Here is a 21,207-nt window from a genome sequence, read left to right as displayed (position 1 = left end):
CTCCACCCCATCCCTCCATCTCATCCTCGGCCTCCCCCTCCCTCTTCCCCCCTCCACCTCACTCACATACTCTCTTCGTCAGTCTTTCACCCTCCATCCTCTCATGCTTATAATGTGTGATATTTGATTAAAAAGCTATGTTTAAAATAGATTACCTGTATAAAAAGCCAATAAATCGGAATTAACACATGCTTCCCTAACTTCTAAACTAACTTGGTCTAGATTTTGGTCTTTTCTACAGTTTATATAATGTTGGATGAGAGCAGTTTAAGACAGTGCCATGGTTCCCTACTCTTTCCACAGCACTTCCTCGTGACTAGCACCATATTCTAGTGATGATCTAATTAAATCTGAATTCAGGATGGAAAGATGACATTATAGGCAAAGTTAGAGTAAACAGTAGTCACGAAAGAGCTGTGGAAAATGTACAGTGGTCTTGGCAGTCTTTTTATGATAAGAACTTGTGTGAAATATTAGCAGTAAATTTATCCATCCTTCCATCATCTAATCCTGTGTTGCCCCATGAGAAGCGTAGGAGCCCAGGACTAGGCAAATTGGTCCTGACATTTGAGTGACCAGCCTCATTTATCCCTGAGTGGCATTACATGAGCAATAAACTCCAACCATCCCTTGGATATAAACCTTCACCGGCTCAATCCACCTGGAGCGCCTTAATTACCCACTAAACCACCAGGCGCCATAATTTGGTTATATGGTTACCACCCAGCGTACACCAGGAAACTATTTGGTATGTCATTCAGTGTAGTCACCCATAGGCAGAAGGAAGAGGAAAGAATGAAGAACAAAGACAGAAGAGGGAATGTAAAGTCTTCCGTAGGCAGAAGGAAGAGGAAAAAATGAAGTTAAGAAAGACGGAAGACGAAGGAAGGAAAGAAGGATGGAGGAGAGGACAGGGCAGACACCCGAGAGCAGCACTACATCGAGTGAGTTAATATTTATTTGAATTTGTGGTAGGTGGGGGCGCTCACCATCCACTCACTCAATGTAGTGCTGCTCTCGGGTGTCTGCCCTGTCCTCTCCTCCATCCTTCTTTCCTTCCATCATCTTTCTTTCTTTCTTTCATTCTTTCCTCGTCTTTCTGCCTACGGGTGACTTTACACTCCCTCTTCTGTCTTTCTTTCCTTCATTCTTTCCTTTTCCTTCTGCCTGTGGGTGACTCTACACTGAGTGACAAGCCAAATGGTTTCCTGTACACTAGGAAACCATTTACTACGCTGGGTGGTAACCATACAACCAAATTTTGGCGCCTGGTGGTTTAGTGGGTAATTATTGTGTTCCAATCGGATTGAGCCGGTGAAGGTTTATATCAAAGGGGTGGTTGGGGTTTATTGCTCACGTAATGCCACTCAGGGATGAGTGAGGCTGGTCACTCTCATCTCAAATGTCAGGACCAACTTGCCTAGCCCCGGGTTCCTACGCTCCTTATGGGGTGGCATGGGATTAGATGATAGATGGATGTTATGGAGGCTTCCCAGCAGACTTGTTTTTCTTTCATCTATTTGCATTTACCTGTATTATGACCTCCTGTGGTGTGTAGAAATGTCGTATGTAAACCACCATAGTCTGAACTACTGATATATTAAGCCTTTACTAAGCTTACTAGTATAGGACCATATGAAGTTTGTCACTGTTGGGTGTTTAAAAAGAATTAAACGATAACATGGACTATAATAAGCTTCTGCCTCACAGGTTTCGTGTGCTGGCTGCTGACCCTGTAGTCCTGGCGTGCTGCTCTGGTCTTTCCCCTGCTGAGTGGTGCTGGAGGACTGTACCCTGGCGGAGAATGGATCTCAACTACTGCCCTGAACCTCCATAGGTTTTTGTGGATGCTGCTAAGCCTGCTGTCATGGCAAAGAATCTGCTCACGCCCCTGCCAAGTGCTGCTGGAACTGATGGTGAGTGCTTTTACCCTTATGAGGTTTAAATCTTATGTTTATAATGTTTGATATCTGAACAAAAGTTATGTTTATAATTGATATTGATTTGATAGATCTGAATCAATACACACATGCTCCGTAGGTGTTGCGTGTGCCTGCTGCTGACCCTGCCACCCTGGTGAACTCCGGCCCCTGCTGAGTGATACTGAAGAACTCTAGTACTGTCCCTGCCGGAGAGCTGAGGTCATCGTGCCCATGCAGCCGAGCTCTTATGGGGTGATATTAACTGGTTCTGCCCCTGCCAAGTGATGCCAGAGGACTGACAGTGGTCATAGTAATGCCTGAGGACTCTGGTGGTGGTGGTGGTGCCCCTGCAAAGTGCCACTGAAAGACTCTGGTGGTGGTGGTGAGTGATGATGAAGGACTGAGGCTGTGGTGGCCTCCTGAGTGATGAAGGACTCTGGCTGTGGTGGCCTGCTGAGTGATGGTGAAGGACTGAGGCTGTGGTGCTGAGTGATGGTGAAGGACTCTGGCTGTGGTGGCCTGCTGAGTGATGGTGAAGGACTCTGGCTGTGGTGGCCTGCTGAGTGATGGTGAAGGACTCTGGCTGTGGTGCTGAGTGATGGTGAAGGACTCTGGCTGTGGTGCTGAGTGATGGTGAAGGACTGAGGCTGTGGTGCTGAGTGATGGTGAAGGACTGAGGCTGTGGTGCTGAGTGATGGTGAAGGACTGAGGCTGTGGTGCTGAGTGATGGTGAAGGACTGAGGCTGTGGTGCTGAGTGATGGTGAAGGACTGAGGCTGTGGTGCTGAGTGATGGTGAAGGACTGAGGCTGGGGCTGAGTGATGGTGAAGGACTGAGGCTGTGGTGCTGAGTGATGGTGAAGGACTGAGGCTGTGGTGCTGAGTGATGGTGAAGGACTGAGGCTGTGGTGCTGAGTGATGGTGAAGGACTGAGGCTGTGGTGCTGAGTGATGGTGAAGGACTGAGGCTGTGGTGCTGAGTGATGGTGAAGGACTGAGGCTGTGGTGCTGAGTGATGGTGAAGGACTGAGGCTGTGGTGCTGAGTGATGGTGAAGGACTGAGGCTGTGGTGCTGAGTGATGGTGAAGGACTGTGGCTGTAGAGCTGAGTGATGGTGAAGGACTGTGGCTGTAGAGCTGAGTGATGGTGAAGGACTGTGGCTGTAGAGCTGAGTGATGGTGAAGGACTGTGGCTGTAGAGCTGAGTGATGGTGAAGGACTGTGGCTGTGGTGCTGAGTGATGGTGAAGGACTGTGGCTGTGGTGCTGAGTGATGGTGAAGGACTGTGGCTGTGGTGCTGAGTGATGGTGAAGGACTGTGGCTGTGGTGCTGAGTGATGGTGAAGGACTGTGGCTGTGGTGCTGAGTGATGGTGAAGGACTGTGGCTGTGGTGCTGAGTGATGGTGAAGGACTGAGGCTGTGGTGCCCTGCTGAGTGATGGTGAAGGACTGTGGCTGTGGTGCTGAGTGATGAAGGACTGTGGCTGTGGTGCCCTGCTGAGTGATGGTGAAGGACTGAGGCTGTGGTGCTGAGTGATGGTGAAAGACTGTGGCTGTGGTGCTGCGTGATGGTGAAGGACTGTGGCTGTGGTGCTGAGCGATGGTGAAGGACTGTGGCTATGGTGCTGAGTGATGGTGAAGGACTGTGGCTGTGGTGCTGAGTGATGGTGAAGGACTGTGGCTGTGGTGCTGAGTGATGGTGAAGGACTGTGGCTGTGGTGCTGAGTGATGGTGAAGGACTGTGGCTGTGGTGCCCTATTGAGTGATGGTGAAGGACTGTGGCTGTGGTGCCCTATTGAGTGATGGTGAAGGACTGTGGCTGTGGTGCCCTATTGAGTGATGGTGAAGGACTGTGGCTGTGGTGCCCTATTGAGTGATGGTGAAGGACTGTGGCTGTGGTGCTGAGTGATGGTGAAGGACTGTGGCTGTGGTGCTGAGTGATGGTGAAGGACTGTGGCTGTGGTGCTGAGTGATGGTGAAGGACTGTGGCTGTGGTGCTGAGTGATGGTGAAGGACTGTGGCTGTGGTGCTGGAGTGATGGTGAAGGACTGTGGCTGTGGTGCTGAGTGATGGTGAAGGACTGTGGCTGTGGTGCTGAGTGATGGTGAAGGACTGTGGCTGTGGTGCTGAGTGATGGTGAAGGACTGTGGCTGTGGTGCTGAGTGATGGTGAAGGACTGTGGCTGTGGTGCTGAGTGATGGATGATGTCTGTGGCTGTGGTGCTGAGTGATGGTGGAGGACTGTGGCTGTGGTGCTGAGTGATGGTGGAGGACTGTGGCTGTGGTGCTGAGTGATGGTGTAGGACTGTGGCTGTGGTGCTGAGTGATGGTGGAGGACTGTGGCTGTGGTGCTGAGTGATGGTGAAGGACTGTGGCTGTGGTGCTGAGTGATGGTGAAGGACTGTGGCTGTGGTGCTGAGTGATGGCGAAGGACTGTGGCTGTGGTGCTGAGTGATGGCGAAGGACTGTGGCTGTGGTGGCCTGCTGAGTGATGGCGAAGGACTGTGGCTGTGGTGCCCTGCTGAGTGATGGCGGAGGACTGTGGCTGTGGTGCCCACTGAGTGATGGTGAAGCACTGTGGCTGTGGGGCCCTGCTGAGTGATGGCGCAGGACTGTGGCCGTGGTGCCCTGCTGAGTGATGGTTAGGGACTGTGGCTGTGGTGGCCTGCTGAGTGATGGCGAAGGACTGTGGCTGTGGTGGCCTGCTGAGTGATGGCGAAGGACTGTGGCTGTGGTGGCCTGCTGAGTGATGGCGAAGGACTGTGGCTGTGGTGGCCTGCTGAGTGATGGCGAAGGACTGTGGCTGTGGTGGCCTGCTGAGTGATGGCGAAGGACTGTGGCTGTGGTGGCCTGCTGAGTGATGGCGAAGGACTGTGGCTGTGGTGGCCTGCTGAGTGATGGCGAAGGACTGTGGCTGTGGTGCTGAGTGATGTTGAAGTACTGTGGCTGTGGTGCTGAGTGATGGTGAAGGACTGTGGCTGTGGTGCTGAGTGATGGTGAAGGACTGTGGCTGTGGTGCTGAGTGATGGTGAAGGACTGTGGCTGTGGTGCTGAGTGATGGTGAAGGACTGTGGCTGTGGTGGCCTGCTGAGAGATGGCGAAGGACTGTGGCTGTGGTGGCCTGCTGAGTGATGGCGAAGGACTGTGGCTGTGGTGGCCTGCTGAGTGATGGCGAAGGACTGTGGCTGTGGTGGCCTGCTGAGTGATGGCGAAGGACTGTGGCTTAGGTGCACTGCTGAGTGATGGAGAAGGACAGGGGCTGTGGTGCCCTGCTGAGTGATGGTGTAGGTTATGGCTGTGGTGCCCTGCTGAGTGATGGTGAAGGACTGTGGCTGTGGTGCCCTGCTGAGTGATGGTGAAGGACTGTGGCTGTGGTGCCCTGCTGAGTGATGGTGAAGGACTGTGGCTGTGGTGCCCTGCTGAGTGATGGTGAAGGACTGTGGCTGTGGTGCCCTGCTGAGTGATGGTGAAGGACTTTGGCTGTGGTGGCCTGCTGAGTGATGGTGAAGGACTGTGGCTGTGGTGCCCTGCTGAGTGATGGTGAAGGACTGAGGCTGTGGTGCCCTGCTGAGTGATGGTGAAGGACTGTGGCTGTGGTGCTGAGTGATGGTGAAGGACTGAGGCTGTGGTGCCCTGCTGAGTGATGGTGAAGGACTGAGGCTGTGGTGCTGAGTGATGAAGGACTGTGGCTGTGGTGCTGAGTGATGAAGGACTGTGGCTGTGGTGCTGAGTGATGGTGAAGGACTGTGGCTGTGGTGGCCTGCTGAGTGATGGCGAAGGACTGTGGCTGTGGTGGCCTGCTGAGTGATGGCGAAGGACTGTGGCTGTGGTGGCCTGCTGAGTGATGGCGAAGGACTGTGGCTGTGGTGCCCTGCTGAGTGATGGTGAAGGACTGAGGCTGTGGTGCCCTGCTGAGTGATGGTGAAGGACATTGGCTGTGGTGCTGAGTGATGGTGAAGGACTGAGGCTGTGGTGCTGAGTGATGGTGAAAGACTGTGGCTGTGGTGCCCTGCTGAGTGATGGTGAAGGACTGTGGCTGTGGTGCTGAGCGATGGTGAAGGACTGTGGCTATGGTGCTGAGTGATGGTGAAGGACTGTGGCTGTGGTGCTGAGTGATGTTGAAGGACTGTGGCTGTGGTGCTGAGTGATGGTGAAGGACTGTGGCTGTGGTGCTGAGTGATGGTGAAGGACTGTGGCTGTGGTGCCCTATTGAGTGATGGTGAAGGACTGTGGCTGTGGTGCCCTATCGAGTGATGGTGAAGGACTGTGGCTGTGGTGCTGAGTGATGGTGAAGGACTGTGGCTGTGGTGCTGAGTGATGGTGAAGGACTGTGGCTGTGGTGCTGAGTGATGGTGAAGGACTGTGGCTGTGGTGCTGAGTGATGGTGAAGGACTGTGGCTGTGGTGCTGAGTGATGGTGAAGGACTTTGGCTGTGGTGCTGAGTGATGGTGAAGGACTGTGTCGGAGGTGCTGAGTGATGGTGAAGGACTGTGGCTGTGGTGCTGAGTGATGGTGAAGGACTGGCTGGTGGCAGGTGATGGTGAAGGACTGTGGCTGTGGTGCTGAGTGATGGTGGAGGACTGTGGCTGTGGTGCTGAGTGATGGTGGAGGACTGTGGCTGTGGTGCTGAGTGATGGTGGAGGACTGTGGCTGTGGTGCTGAGTGATGGTGGAGGACTGTGGCTGTGGTGCTGAGTGATGGTGAAGGACTGTGGCTGTGGTGCTGAGTGATGGTGAAGGACTGTGGCTGTGGTGCTGAGTGATGGTGAAGGACTGTGGCTGTGGTGCTGAGTGATGGTGAAGGACTGTGGCTGTGGTGCTGAGTGATGGTGAAGGACTGTGGCTGTGGTGCTGAGTGATGGTGAAGGACTCTGGCTGTGGTGCTGAGTGATGGTGAAGGACTGTGGCTGTGGTGCTGAGTGATGGTGAAGGACTGAGGCTGTGGTGCTGAGTGATGGTGAAGGACGCTGGCTGTGGTGCTGAGTGATGGTGAAGGACGCTGGCTGTGGTGCTGAGTGATGGTGAAGAACACCCATCTGCTCGTATCACATGCCTCTAATTGGGTATTATTTATTTATTTTTAATATGCTGTATAATATTGAAATATAATGTGTTTTATTTTTAACTTTCATTTTTCTGTAGTTTTTCAGCGTAACCTTAAATCTATCTATCTATCTATCTATCTATCTATAGCCCGACGCCCTAATCCCGCAAAGGGTGGCCGCAGACAAAACGCCTCCAAGTCGCTCTGTCACCCACCATTTGACTACCCTCCCCCCAGCTCACCCCCCCGTCCCTCATATACCTCTCAACTCCATCCCTCCACCTCATCCTCGGTCTACCCCTCCCTCTCCCTCCCTCATATACCTCTCGACTCCATCCCTCCACCTCATCCTCGGTCTACCCCTCCCTCTCTCTCCCTCCACCTCACTTGGCTTACCTATGAGTATCTTTAACATATTAATGAGCGTTGGAGAGAAGAACTAGATTTAAATTTTATTACATGGAAAATTTTAAACCAAAAACCTTCGTTCAAAATAGTTTTCAAAAACATAAAAAATGGAAAATATATATAAATTTGAAATACAATGGCAAAAAAAGCAATGTGTGGAAAAAATTAGGGATATTCTTTAAAAAAATGGCCGAATATGGATTTTCTTGGATTGCAAACATTAATCTAACCAGTTTTCGCGTCGTCTGTCGTAATCTGAATCTGGAGACAGCCTGAAACGAGAGAATAGTGTTAAATAGGCACAGTCCAAATATTCCCCTGCCTTTTCCTCTTCCTCCCTCACTGTAACAAGTAGCAGGGGGAGAGAGGAAGGGCGAAGGAGTGGGAGAGTTGTAGAGAAGACACGTGGAGGAAAGAGAGGGGCAAGTGGGAGTGTGTGTACAGTCGCGGACATAAATACTGATCCACGAAAATTAGCCAGGAAGTGAGCAATGCCTTCTGAAACCCAGTGAAGGTATCTATAAGCACAACAAACCTCTCAGAATATTTACGTTTGAGTTCCATAATTCTATCCATTGCCAGACTCCTTAATCCCATACGGGTTGGCCACAAACAAATCGCCTCCACGTCCCCCTGTCCCCTGCCATTTCATTGCCCGCTCCCAAGTCACACCCCACTCTCTCGTATACCTCTCCACTCCATCCCTCCATCTCATCCTTGGCCTCCCCCTCCCTCTCTCCCCCTCCACCTCACTCACATACACTCTCCTCGTCAGTCTCTCACTCTCATAATTCGTGGACTAACAACATGGAGCAGTATTTTTGTCAGTGACTGTACCAACCACTCTCAACATCAACACAAGGACGGCCATCTTGGAATTGAAAGTTGCCAGCTAGTGTTTTTATGGGTAGAATTTTGGACATGTAATTTTGAGTGAATTTTTCAACTTATACTTTTTCTATCTATCTATCTATATCTATCGATCGATCTATAGCCCGACGCCCTAATCCCGCAAAGGGTGGCCGCAGACAAAACGCCTCCAAGTCGCTCTGTCACCCACCATTTGACTGCCCTCCCTCCAGTTCACTTCCCCCTCCCTCATATACCTCTCAACTCCATCTTCTTGACTTAGAGAATTTTTTTTTTGAGAAGCTTCGATACCAGTAACTAAGAATTGTGGCTATTTTGAATTTGAAGTTGCCGATCAGTACTACCAAAAACATTTTAGGAATTTGTAAAATATTGTGATGCTTAGAAATGATACAAGAGACATCAATTAATCTATGAATAATTCTGTGGACATTTATAATAGCAATGATAGCTCTTTCAAATTACTTTCTTTTTCTTATCTATCTATCTATTGCCAGACGCCTTAATCCCATAAAGGGTGGCCACAAATATATCGCCCCCATGTCGCCCTGTCCCCCGCCATTTCACTGCCCTGCTCCCAGCTCGCACCCCTCTCTCATACACCTCTCCACTCCATCCCTCCATCTCATCCTTGGCCTCCCCCTCCCTCTACCCCCTTCCACCTCACTCACACTCTTCTCGTCAGTCTCTCACTCTCCATCCTCTCCACATGGCCAAACCACCTCGGTGTTTTTATTTTCCTCCACAGAAACTGATGGCATCAACCCCACGACTTTAAAAAGGCAAGATGGCCACCCCCGTATACATGACAGATGGCACCCCAGTAGACCAGACAGATGGCACCCCAGTAGACCAGACAGATGGCACCCCCGTAGGCCAGACAGATGGCACCCCCGTAGGCCAGACAGATGGCACCCCCGTAGGCAAGACAGATGGCACCCCCGTAGGCAAGACAGATGGCCACCCCCGTAGACCAGACAGATGGCACCCCCGTAGACCAGACAGATGGCACCCCCGTAGACCAGACAGATGGCACCCCCGTAGACCCGACAGATGGCACCCCCGTAGACCAGACAGATGGCACCCCCGTAGACCAGACAGATGGCACCCCCGTAGACCAGACAGATGGCACCCTCGTAGACCAGACAGGTGGCACCCCCGTAGACCAGACAGGTGGCACCCCCGTAGACCAGACAGGTGGCACCCCCGTAGGCCAGACAGGTGGCACCCCCGTAGGCCAGACAGGTGGCACCCCCGTAGGCCAGACAGGTGGCAACCTTGGACAGGAAGACGGCAACAATAGAGGACAATCCAAGATGGCAAGATGGCAACCGGACAAGCCATCAGCGTCTCAAAGTGGCTTAGAGGCTTGGTTAACACCCCCTCGGCGATTTGTTTTTCTTATCATATCTATAGTTTGGCACCAGTAACAAGATTAGAGTGTCGACTAAATACGCAAGGACAGAGTTGTCAAGAAGCCTTCAAGGTCACATACAGACGTGTAGTGTGTATTTGTAGGTATTGAGTGATGGGATGATGCCAGGAGAGAGAGAGACTGATAGGGAGAGAGGAGAGACTGATAGGGAGAGAGGAGAGACTGATAGGGAGAGAGGAGAGACTGATAGGGAGAGAGGAGAGACTGATAGGGAGAGAGGAGAGACTGATAGGGAGAGAGGAGAGACTGGTGGCTAGGAAGAGAGGAGGAGAGACTGGAGGCTAGGAGGAAGAGAGGAGGAGAGACTGGAGGCTAGGAGGAAGAGAGGAGGAGAGACTGGTGGCTAGGAGGAGGAGAGGAGGAGAGACTGGTGGCTAGGAGGAGGAGAGACTGGTGGCTAGGAGGAGGAGAGACTGGTGGCTAGGAGGAGGAGAGACTGGTGGCTAGGAAGGGAGGAGGAGAGACTGGTGGCTAGGAGGAGGAGAGACTGGTGGCTAGGAAGGGAGGAGGAGAGACTGGTGGCTAGGAAGGGAGGAGGAGAGACTGGTGGCTAGGAAGGGAGGAGGAGAGACTGGTGGCTAGGAAGGGAGGAGGAGAGACTGGTGGCTAGGAAGGGAGGAGGAGAGACTGGTGGCTAGGAAGGGAGGAGGAGAGACTGGTGGCTAGGAAGGGAGGAGGAGAGACTGGTGGCTAGGCAGGGAGGAGGAGAGACTGGTGGCACCCCCTAGGAAGGGAGGAGGAGAGACTGGTGGCTAGGAAGGGAGGAGGAGAGACTGGTGGCTAGGCAGGGAGGAGGAGAGACTGGTGGCTAGGCAGGGAGGAGGAGAGACTGGTGGCTAGGCAGGGAGGAGGAGAGACTGGTGGCTAGGCAGGGAGGAGGAGAGACTGGTGGCTAGGCAGGGAGGAGGAGAGACTGGTGGCTAGGCAGGGAGGAGGAGAGACTGGTGGCAGCAGGGAGGAGGGAGAGACTGGTGGCTAGGCAGGGAGGAGGAGAGACTGGTGGCTGGGCAGGGAGGAGGAGAGACTGGTGGCTGGGCAGGGAGGAGGAGAGACTGGTGGCTGGGCAGGGAGGAGGAGAGACTGGTGGCTAGGCAGGGAGGAGGAGAGACTGGTGGCTGGGCAGGGAGGAGGAGAGACTGGTGGCTGGGCAGGGAGGAGGAGAGACTGGTGGCTGGGCAGGGAGGAGGAGAGACTGGTGGCTGGGCAGGGAGGAGGAGAGACTGGTGGCTGGGCAGGGAGGAGGAGAGACTGGTGGCTGGGCAGGGAGGAGGAGAGACTGGTGGCACCCTAGGCAGGGCAGGATGAGCACTGGTGGCTAGGCAGGGAGGAGGAGAGACTGGTGGCTAGGCAGGGAGGAGGAGAGACTGGTGGCTAGGCAGGGAGGAGGAGAGACTGGTGGCTAGGCAGGGAGGAGTGATTGACTGGTTGCTAGGCAGGGAGGTGGAGAGACTGGTGGCTAGGCAGGGAGGAGGTTTTTTTCATATCGACTGGTGGCTAGGCAGTAAGGAGAGACTGGTGGCTAGGCAGGGAGGAGGAGAGACTGGTGGCTAGGCAGGGAGGAGGAACTGGTGGCTGGGCAGGGAGGAGGAGAGACTGGTGGCTGGGCAGGGAGGAGGAGAGACTGGTGGCTAGGCAGGGAGGGAGGAGAGACTGGTGGCTAGGCAGGGAGGAGGAGAGACTGGTGGCTGGGCAGGGAGGAGGAGAGACTGGTGGCTGGGCAGGGAGGAGAGAGAGACTGGTGGCTAGGCAGAGGAGGAGAGAGAGACTGGTGGCTAGGCAGGGAGGAGAGAGACTGGTGGCTGGGCAGGGAGGAGGAGAGACTGGTGGCTGGGCAGGGAGGAGGAGAGACTGGTGGCTAGGCAGGGAGGAGAGAGAGACTGGTGGCTAGGCAGGGAGGAGGAGAGACTGGTGGCTAGGCAGGGAGGAGGAGAGACTGGTGGCTAGGCAGGGAGGAGGAGAGACTGGTGGCTGGGCAGGGAGGAGGAGAGACTGGTGGCTGGGCAGGGAGGAGGAGAGAGAGACTGGTGGCTAGGCAGGGAGGAGAGAGACTGGTGGCTAGGCAGGGAGGAGGAGAGACTGGTGGCTAGGCAGGGAGGAGGAGAGACTGGTGGCTGGGAAGAGAGGAGGAGTAGAGACTGGTGGCTGGGCAGGGAGGAGGAGAGACTGGTGGCTAGGCAGGGAGGAGGAGGAGAGACTGGTGGCTGGGAAGAGAGGAGGAGAGAGACTGGTGGCTAGGCAGGGAGGAGGAGAGACTGGTGGCTAGGCAGGGAGGAGGAGAGACTGGTGGCTAGGCAGGGAGGAGGAGAGACTGGTGGCTAGGCAGGGAGGAGGAGAGACTGGTGGCTAGGCAGGGAGGAGGAGAGACTGGTGGCTAGGCAGGGAGGAGGAGAGACTGGTGGCTAGGCAGGGAGGAGGAGAGACTGGTGGCTAGGCAGGGAGGAGGAGAGACTGGTGGCTAGGCAGGGGCGACTGGTGGCTAGGCAGGGAGGAGGAGAGACTGGTGGCTAGGCAGGGAGGAGGAGAGACTGGTGGCTAGGCAGGGAGGAGGAGAGACTGGTGGCTAGGCAGGGAGGAGGAGAGACTGGTGGCTAGGCAGGGAGGAGGAGAGACTGGTGGCTAGGCAGGGAGGAGGAGAGACTGGTGGCTAGGCAGGGAGGAGGAGAGACTGGTGGCTAGGCAGGGAGGAGGAGAGACTGGTGGCTAGGGAAGCAGGGAGGAGGAGAGACTGGTGGCTAGGCAGGGAGGAGGAGAGAGACTGGTGGCTAGGCAGGGAGGAGGAGAGACTGGTGGCTAGGCAGGGAGGAGGAGAGACTGGTGGCTAGGCAGGGAGGAGGAGAGACTGGTGGCTAGGCAGGGAGGAGGAGAGACTGGTGGCTGGGCAGGGAGGAGGAGGAGAGACTGGTGGCTCGGCAGGGAGGAGGAGAGACTGGTGGCTAGGCAGGGAGGAGGAGAGACTGGTGGCTAGGCAGGGAGGAGGAGAGACTGGTGGCTAGGCAGGGAGGAGGAGAGACTGGTGGCTAGGCAGGGAGGAGGAGAGACTGGTGGCTGGGCAGGGAGGAGGAGAGACTGGTGGCTGGGCAGGGAGGAGGAGAGACTGGTGGCTGGGCCGGGAGGAGGAGAGAGGAGGAGACTGGTGGCTAGGCAGAGAGGAGAGAGAGAGAGCTGGTGGCTAGGAGAGAGGAGGAGGAGAGACTGGTGGCTTGGCAGGAGGAGAGAGAGGAGGAGAGGAGAGACTGGTGGCTGGCAGAAGAGGAGACTGGTGGCTAGGCAGAGGAGGAGAGACTGGTGGCTAGGCAGGGAGGAGGAGAGACTGGTGGCTAGGCAGGGAGGAGGAGAGACTGGTGGCTAGGCAGGGAGGAGGAGAGACTGGTGGCTAGGCAGGGAGGAGGAGAGACTGGTGGCTAGGCAGGGAGGAGGAGAGACTGGTGGCTAGGCAGGGAGGAGGAGAGACTGGTGGCTAGGCAGAGAGGAGGAGAGACTGGTGGCTAGGCAGAGAGGAGGAGAGACAGAACTGACTGGGAGAGACAGGAGAGAACCGACGTAGAGACAGGCGAAGGCAGCCCCATACAGGCCAGGGTGTAGGGTGTATTTTTGTGTGTGTTTTTCCTGTAGGGTGTGATGTGTGTCGTTCTGGGGTGTGCAGGGTAGACAGCAGGAGGGAGTACGTGAGCTGGAGATGGAAATACCTTATGATTTCACTGATATACGTTGATGATGAGTGGTAATGGGGCACGCACCATCCACTCACTCAATGTAGTGCTGCTCTCGGGTGACTGCCCTTTCCTCTCTCCCTTCTTTCCTTCCTTCCTCCTCTGTCTTTCTTTCCTTCATTCTTTCCTCGTCTTTCTGCCTACGGGTGACTTTACACTCCATCTTCTGTCTTTCTTTCCTTCACTCTTCCCTCTTCCTTCTGCCTGTGGGTGACTCAACACTGAGTGACAAGCCAAATGGTTTCCTGTACACCAGGCAACCATTTACTACGCTGGGTGGTAACCATATAATGCTATTATGGTGCCTGGTGGTTTAGTGGATAATTACGGTTCTCCAATCGGATTGAGCCGGTGCAGGTTTATATCCAAGGGATGGTTGGGATTTATTGCTCATCTAATGCAACTCAGGGATGAGTGAGGCTGGTCACTCTCATCTTAAATGTCAGAATCAGCTTGCCTGGCCCTGGGCTGCTATGCTCCTCATGGGGCAACACAGGATTAGATAGGAATGAATGAATGAATATAATTGATACCTGAACTATTTTGACATAGTTCTCTTCTATGCTATTCTACACCACCTCCTGCCAGAGATACTTAACACACCTGTCATAGCAACTGATGTACTTTGTAAATATACTTGTAAGAATATTAACGATAATAAAACAAGCTGTATAGCCAATTTATTCCACCTTTTATGGTACTGTATTGGTATTTTTTTATACCATAAGGAAGCGGGTAAAAAGTCTACGGATATAACAACCCACGTTTCAACTACGAATATGATGATGATTATGATTATGACTATGATGATTATGATTATGATGATGATTGATTGATGATGATTGATTGATGATGATTGATTGATTGATTGATGATGATAGCAAAAGTAGTCCTTCCATCAATTATGCTTTATTAATGGATAACTACCATAACTTCTATGTAATGGTTAGCTATGGTATTTTGTAGTTATGACCGCTTGGTTCACAATCGTTAAGGAAGCTCCCTAACACCACCACCTTAGTGATTTAATTTTGGGTGTGGCTGGTTAATATTTTGAATGCTATTTATGAGTATGGCCACATCGGATTACTCTCCCTAAAACCCCTTCCTTAGTGATTTAGTTTTGGATGTGGCTGGTTAATATCCTTCTGTATGCTATATGAGTATGACCACACTGGATATATGTAACACAGGGCAGCAAGGTGTAATAAGCAGAATAAATCACTTAGGAAACGGTGTTAGGGAGCTTCCTTAACTTTCAAGAATACTAGCTCTTGAATCTCGGGCCCCATTTACTAGTCATGTTAAGCCTATTTATTTATTGCCAGACGCTTTATTCCCATACGGGGTGGCCACAAACAAATCGCCTCCACGTCGCCCTGTCTCTTGCCATTTCACTGCCCTTCCCCCAGCTTACACCTCCCTCTCTCATATACCATTTCATACCAGCACTATTTATACCATGCTATATACCAGGACTCTCTGGATTCTTTATCAGTTTCTATATTTTTATCTATCTATCTATCTATCTATCTATCTCTATTGCCCGACGCCCTAATCTTGCAAAGGGTGGCCGCAGACAAAACGCCTCCAAGAGTCTCTGTCACCCACCACTTGACTGCCCTCCCTCCAACTCACTCCCCCCTCCCTCATATACCTCTCAACTCCATCCCTTCACCTCATCCTCGGTCTACCCCTCCCTCTCCCTCCCTCCACTCCGCCTGCATACATATTTTTATCAAAGCTCATATTCAAAACTGTTCAGAGGGAAGTGTGTACAGAAAGTTCTCATCAGGTCAACTCTGGAACTGTCTCCTTCTGACTGTATTTCCTACTTCCTATGATCTCCAGTCTTTCCAACGCAGTGTGTCCAGGCATCTCGAAATGAACGCATCTTGAATATGGCTCTCTTTTGTATTGTTTTTGTTTTTTTCTTGGAAGGAACGGTTTGCGGGCTCCTGGCCTTGGGTTCCTTCTTCCTTGCATTAAAAAAAAAAAAAGTTCTACAGTTGATCAAAAATACTATTCAAAGTCTATCTATCTATCTATCTATCTATCTATCTATCTATTGCCAGACAATTGCTACCAGTGGAACTTTAGGAATAAAATGAGGTGGTTTGGCCTTGTGGAGAGGATGGAGAGTGAGAGACTAACGAGGAGAGTGTGTGTGAGTGAGGTGGAGGGGAGGCGACAGAGGATGTGATAGGGATGGAGTAGAGAGGTATATGTGAGAGGGAGTGTAAGTTGGGAGGAGGGACGCGAAATGGCAGGGGACAGGGCGACATGGAGACTATTTGTTTGTGGCCATAGAGACAGAGGATGAGAGTGAGGGAAGGAATAGAGGTGTGTGAGAGCGGGGGGTTTAAACTGGAAAGAAGACAGCGAAATGGCGGGGGACAGGGCGTCATGGAGGCGATTTGTTTGTGGCCATCCCTTACGGAACTGAGGCGTCTGGCTATAGATAGACAGAAACAGATTTGCCAGCTTCCCTCAGGTTTGTAAGTTCTATATAACGAGTGTATACAAAATGTCCTCAATACTTAGGTCTCATGTGGAGCTGAAATACTGTGAAAAGTTCCATTGCTGGTTTGGCCATGTGTGGAGGACGGAGCATAAGAGACTAACTAGGAGAGTGTGTGTGAGTGAGGTGGAGAGGAGGAGGACGAGGAGGAGATGGAGGGAGACTTATGAAGAGGGCTGTCTGTGTTAGGAGGAGGGTTGTCTGTGTTAGGAGGAGGGCTGCCTATGTTAAGGGGAGGGCTGTCTGTTAGGAGAAGGGCTGTGTTAGGAGGAGGGCTGTGTTAGGAGAAGGGCTGCCTGTGTTAGGAGAAGGGCTGCCTGTGTTAGGAGGAGGGCTGCCTATGTTAAGGGGAGGGCTGGCTGTTAGGAGAAGGGCTGTGTTAGGAGGAGGACTGTGTTAGGAGGAGGGCTGGCTGTGTTAGGAGGAGGGCTGGCTGTGTTAGGAGGAGGGCTGTGTTAGGAGGAGGGCTGTGTTAGGAGGAGGGCTGTGTTAGAGGAGGGCTATGTTAGGAGGAGGGCTGTGTTAGGAGGAGGGCTGTGTTAGAGGAGGGCTGGCTGTGTTAGGAGGAGGGCTGGCTGTGTTATCCAAGCCACTGTAGGTACTGTACAAGTGGTGGCCTTTTATCCAAGCCATTATCAGTGTAGTTATGGTTATTCCTTTGCCTTATGCCTTAAAGCAGACCCAAACACCGATTCCTTTGACACCTTTGGCACTGTCATCAAAGCCGCTCTAAGTTCCAGGCTTATTTCATAGTCACCCTTGCCAAAAGCCATCAGGGGTTTTCTGTTGGGTAGACACTGCCCCCTTATCAAAGCTTATTACTGCTCTGAATGTGGCCCAGAAACATAATACTGCACTTCTTCGTGACCAGCATTGTATTGAATTAGTCTTAAGTGTTGTAGGTGGCTCTGGAGATATCGTAACAACTCTTCCTTAGCGACTTAATACAACTTAATGCTGTATAAACAATACAGGTCAGTCTTGCCCTTGTTTATTATTGGTACCAAATAACTAAAATACAGCACCAGTTCTGGCCGCAACCCTACCAGGTCCGTGGTGGCCGAGTAAGTAGAGAGGTGGCCTGCCACCTTGAAGACCCGGGTTCAAATCCCGGGAGATAGAGGTATATTTAAACACGTGGCAGTGTCCTTAGTGGCATGTCATTTGGACCCGGGTTCGACTCCCGGTTGACTTAAAGGTTAATTAAGGTTGTTTGGCAGTCACGTAGTGACCTGCCCGGTGGCTGGGGTGTGGGCAGTCACGTAGTTGAACTGCCGGGGGGGAATGTAAAAGTCAACACTTACACACACTCACACAAGACACGTCACACGCACACATCCAACTTAGACACACACACACAAAGACAGACACGCCCACCTACAGCAAAACATATGCATAAGGGTAGGGCGTGGAAGGTAGGGGGGTTTTATTTCAAAGTCCAAAAAAGGTATACCTTTTGTGGACTTGGAAATAAAACCCCCCTTCCTTCCACGCCCTACCCTGATGTACTGTGTTGTGTGTGTCTGTCTGTAGGTGTGTGTGACTGAGTGCTTAAGTGTACATCAATGTATGTGTCTTCATGTGTGTGTAAGAGTTCCTGCAAGTATGCCTGTGTGCAGCAGGTCACTACAGACCCGCCACAAGTGTGTGTGAGAGTTCGTGTAAGTATGCCTGTGTGCAACAAGTCACTACAGACCCGCCACAAATATTTTTAAACTTTCACCTCTATCCTCCCAGGAATCGAACCCGGGTCATCTCATTTAGAAAGCCAAGCCTAAACAGACTCGGCCATCACGCTCATACTTATTATAAGTCGGAAACTACTACTGTATTTTCCCAAGTTGTTATCTGCAAAAAAACAAGGTAATATTAAAGTGTACCATGCAGAACAAGTTGCTAAGGAAGCGTTGTTACGATCTAGAACCACTTAGAATACATAAGCCTAATTTAATGCTAGTCACGAAGAAGTAAAGAGTATCGTATATCTACCTACATACAGTATAGGGAGCAAAGAAAAACAGGACTTGGTGTTTTTTTTCTCGTTTTTTATTTGGCATAATTTACAATGCATTCCATACCTTGCCTGTATTACTGTTATTTACCGTATCTGTCAGGCTCCTATACACTCGGCCGGACCAAATCACCTGTTGTCAGCTGTAAAGAAATGCAAGAGTTATTCCAATTATGCGGGGGTTATTGCTGACAGTGTATTAACTCTCTAAGGCTCCTATGACTCACTCCCAGCTCAGTAAAATCGTCTGGTTTAACTGGAATGTCACTAGAACTGTCCCGAGCATCAGGGGGTTAATAAATGCCTAAGCTAACCCTCTAATGCTCGGCAGTGCTCTATGTCCAGCTGACGGGGGGACTATGCTGTTTGGCTGAGAGAGATGCAAAGGAGTCTGGCAGAGATGATGCGATAAATACTCACACTAGCCTGGCTATATATGCACTTGCCATCTCCCCATCTCCATTTCTGACCTGTAGCAAACACTAGAATACGATGCTAGTCACGAAGCAGTGCTATGAAGTGGATGCAGGGCAGTAGTATTGTCTTTGCCTCTGAGCCACGGGAATAACATACAACAGGACGAAAAATTCCACCCACTTCATCTATACCTACGACTCAGCATTCAAGAGAGAGTGAGAGAGAGAGAGAGAGAGAGACAGACAGACAGACAGACAGACAGAGACAGAGACAGAGAAAGGGAATGAGAGAGAAACAGAGAGAGCAGACAGACAGACAGACACACAGACAGAGAGGGCAATTTTAGGCCAAGTTAGAGTAAAAAGCGAGGTCTGGACCGCTTGACCTCCTCCCGTCGCACAGTGCAGCGGTGGCGCCATCTAATGCGAGGAATGCGGGAGTGCCAGGTCATTTCAGTACGACGACGCAAATCAGTTTTTCGAAATGGAGAGGTTAGACATACATTCCAGTGAGTCCTTCCATAAGACAAGGCTACCTGAAGCTACATAACATCGTCTGGAGGTATCAGAAATAAAGTATAATACGTCTACACTACATAAAAACATCTGTCCACCTCCAAGACTCGATCCCTGGCGCCTAGAACAACGCATTCCATCTGCTGACGTCATTTTTTACTCTTTCTCATTGCCAGGCTTCAGAGGATTCCAAGCAGCTTCAGGAAACCCTCTCAAGATGATGGCACAGAAACCGTCTTCATTAACTGCCAGACTGAGAACGACTTATTACATTTGTTCTGACTAATATTACACCTCACCCAACCCCACTCCAACCCCCTGCACCCCACCCATCCCCCTCCTACCCCCTGCACCCCACCCAACCCCCTGCACCCCCTGCACCCCACCCATCCCCCTCCTACCCCCTGCACCCCACCCAACCCCACTCCACCCCCTGCACCCCACCCATCCCCCTTCTACCCCCTGCACCCCATCCAACCCCCTGCACCCCACCTATCCCCCTCCTACCCCCTGCACCCCATCCAACCCCCTGCACCCCACCTATCCCCCTCCTACCCCCTGCACCCCATCCAACCCCCTGCACCCCCTGCACCCCACCCAACCCCCCCTATCCCGCTGCACCCCACTCAACCCCCTCCTACCCCATTGCACCCCACCCAACCCCACTCCAACCCCCTGCACCCCACCCAACCCCACTCCAACCCCCTGCACCCCACTCGAACCCCACTCCTACCCCACTGCACCCCACCCAACCCCACTGCACCCCACCCAACCCCACTCCAACCCCACTGCACCCCACCCAACCCCCTCCTACCCCACTGCACCCCACCCAACCCCCTCCTACCCCACTGCACCCCACCCAACCCCCCTCCTACCCTACTGCACCCCACCCAACCCCACTCCAACCCCACTGCACCCCACCCAACCCCACTGCACCCCACCCAACCCCCTCCTACCCCACTGCACCCCATCCAACCCCCTCCTACCCCACTGCACCCCACCCAACCCCCTCCTACCCCACTGCACCCCACCCAACCCCCTCCTACCCCACTGCACCCCACCCAACCCCGATCCTATCCCACTGCACCCCAGCCAACCCCAATCCTACCCCACTGCACCCCACCCAACCCCCTCCTACCCCACTGAACCCCACCCAACCCCGATCCTATCCCACTGCACCCCAGCCAACCCCGATCCTACCCCACTGCACCCCAGCCAACCCCCTCCTACCCCACTGCACCCCATCCAACCCCCTCCTACCCCACTGCACCCCACCCAACCCCAATCCTACCCCACTGCACCCCAGCCAACCCCCTCCTACCCCACTGAACCCCACCCAACCCCGATCCTATCCCACTGCACCCCAGGCAACCCCAATCCTACCCCACTGCACCCCACCCAACCCCCTCCTACTCCACTGCACCCCAGCCAACCCCCTCCTACCCCACTGCACCCCATCCAACCCCCCTCCAGTATAGTGGTAAAGATATTACTGTACATAAGGGTAGGGTAGGGTAGGGTAGTGTAGGGTAAGGTAAGGTAGGGTAGGGTAGGGTAGAGTCGGGTAGAGTAGGGTAGTGTAGGGTAGGGATGAGTAGGGTAAGGTAGGGTAGGGTAGGGTAGGGTTGGGAAGAATAGGGTAGGGTAAGGTAGGGTAGAGTAGGGTAGGGAAGAGTAGGGTGGGGTAGGACAGGGAAGGGTAGGGTAGGGTGGGGTAGGGTAGGTAGGGTAGGGTAGGGAAGGGTAAGGTAGGGTAGGGTCGGGTAGAATGGCGCAGGGTAGGGTAGGGTAGGGTGGGGTAGGGAAGGGTAGGGTAGGGGAGGGGAGGGGAGGGTAGAGTAAGGTAGGGAAGAGTAGGGTAGGGTAGCGTAGGGTAGGGTAGGGTAGATTAGAGCAGGGTAGAGAAGACTAGGGTAGGATAGGGTAGGGAAGGGTAAGGCAGGGCAGGGTAGGGTAGGGTAGGGGAGGGGAGGGTAGATTAGAGCAGGGTAGAGAAGAGTTGGGTAGGGTAGGGTAGAATGGGGCATTGTAGGGTAAGGCAGGGTAGGGTAGGGTAGAATGAAGCATGGTAGGATAGGATAGGGTAGGGTAGGGTAGGGTAGGGTAGGGTAGAATGGGGCATGGTAGCATAGGGTAGGGTAGGGTAGGGTAGAATGGGGCATGGTAGCATAGGGTAGGGTAGGGTAGAGAAGAGTAAGGTCGGGTAGGGTATAGTAGGGTAGGGTTAGGTAAAGTAGTAAGGCAAGGTAGGTTAGGTTTGGCAGGGTAGAATTAGAGAGGGTAACATAGGCGTTGGAGGGAGGGGGGAGGCACAGGGCAGGGTTTGGTGGGGTGCTGGTAGCCCCCCCCAGGGAAAATTTT

This window comes from Coenobita brevimanus, chromosome 9 (assembly GCF_032717465.1).
Source record: "Coenobita brevimanus isolate Jiangsu-jjx chromosome 9, ASM3271746v2, whole genome shotgun sequence".
Lineage (NCBI taxonomy): Eukaryota > Metazoa > Arthropoda > Malacostraca > Decapoda > Coenobitidae > Coenobita > Coenobita brevimanus.
This window is presented reverse-complemented; position numbering follows the sequence as displayed.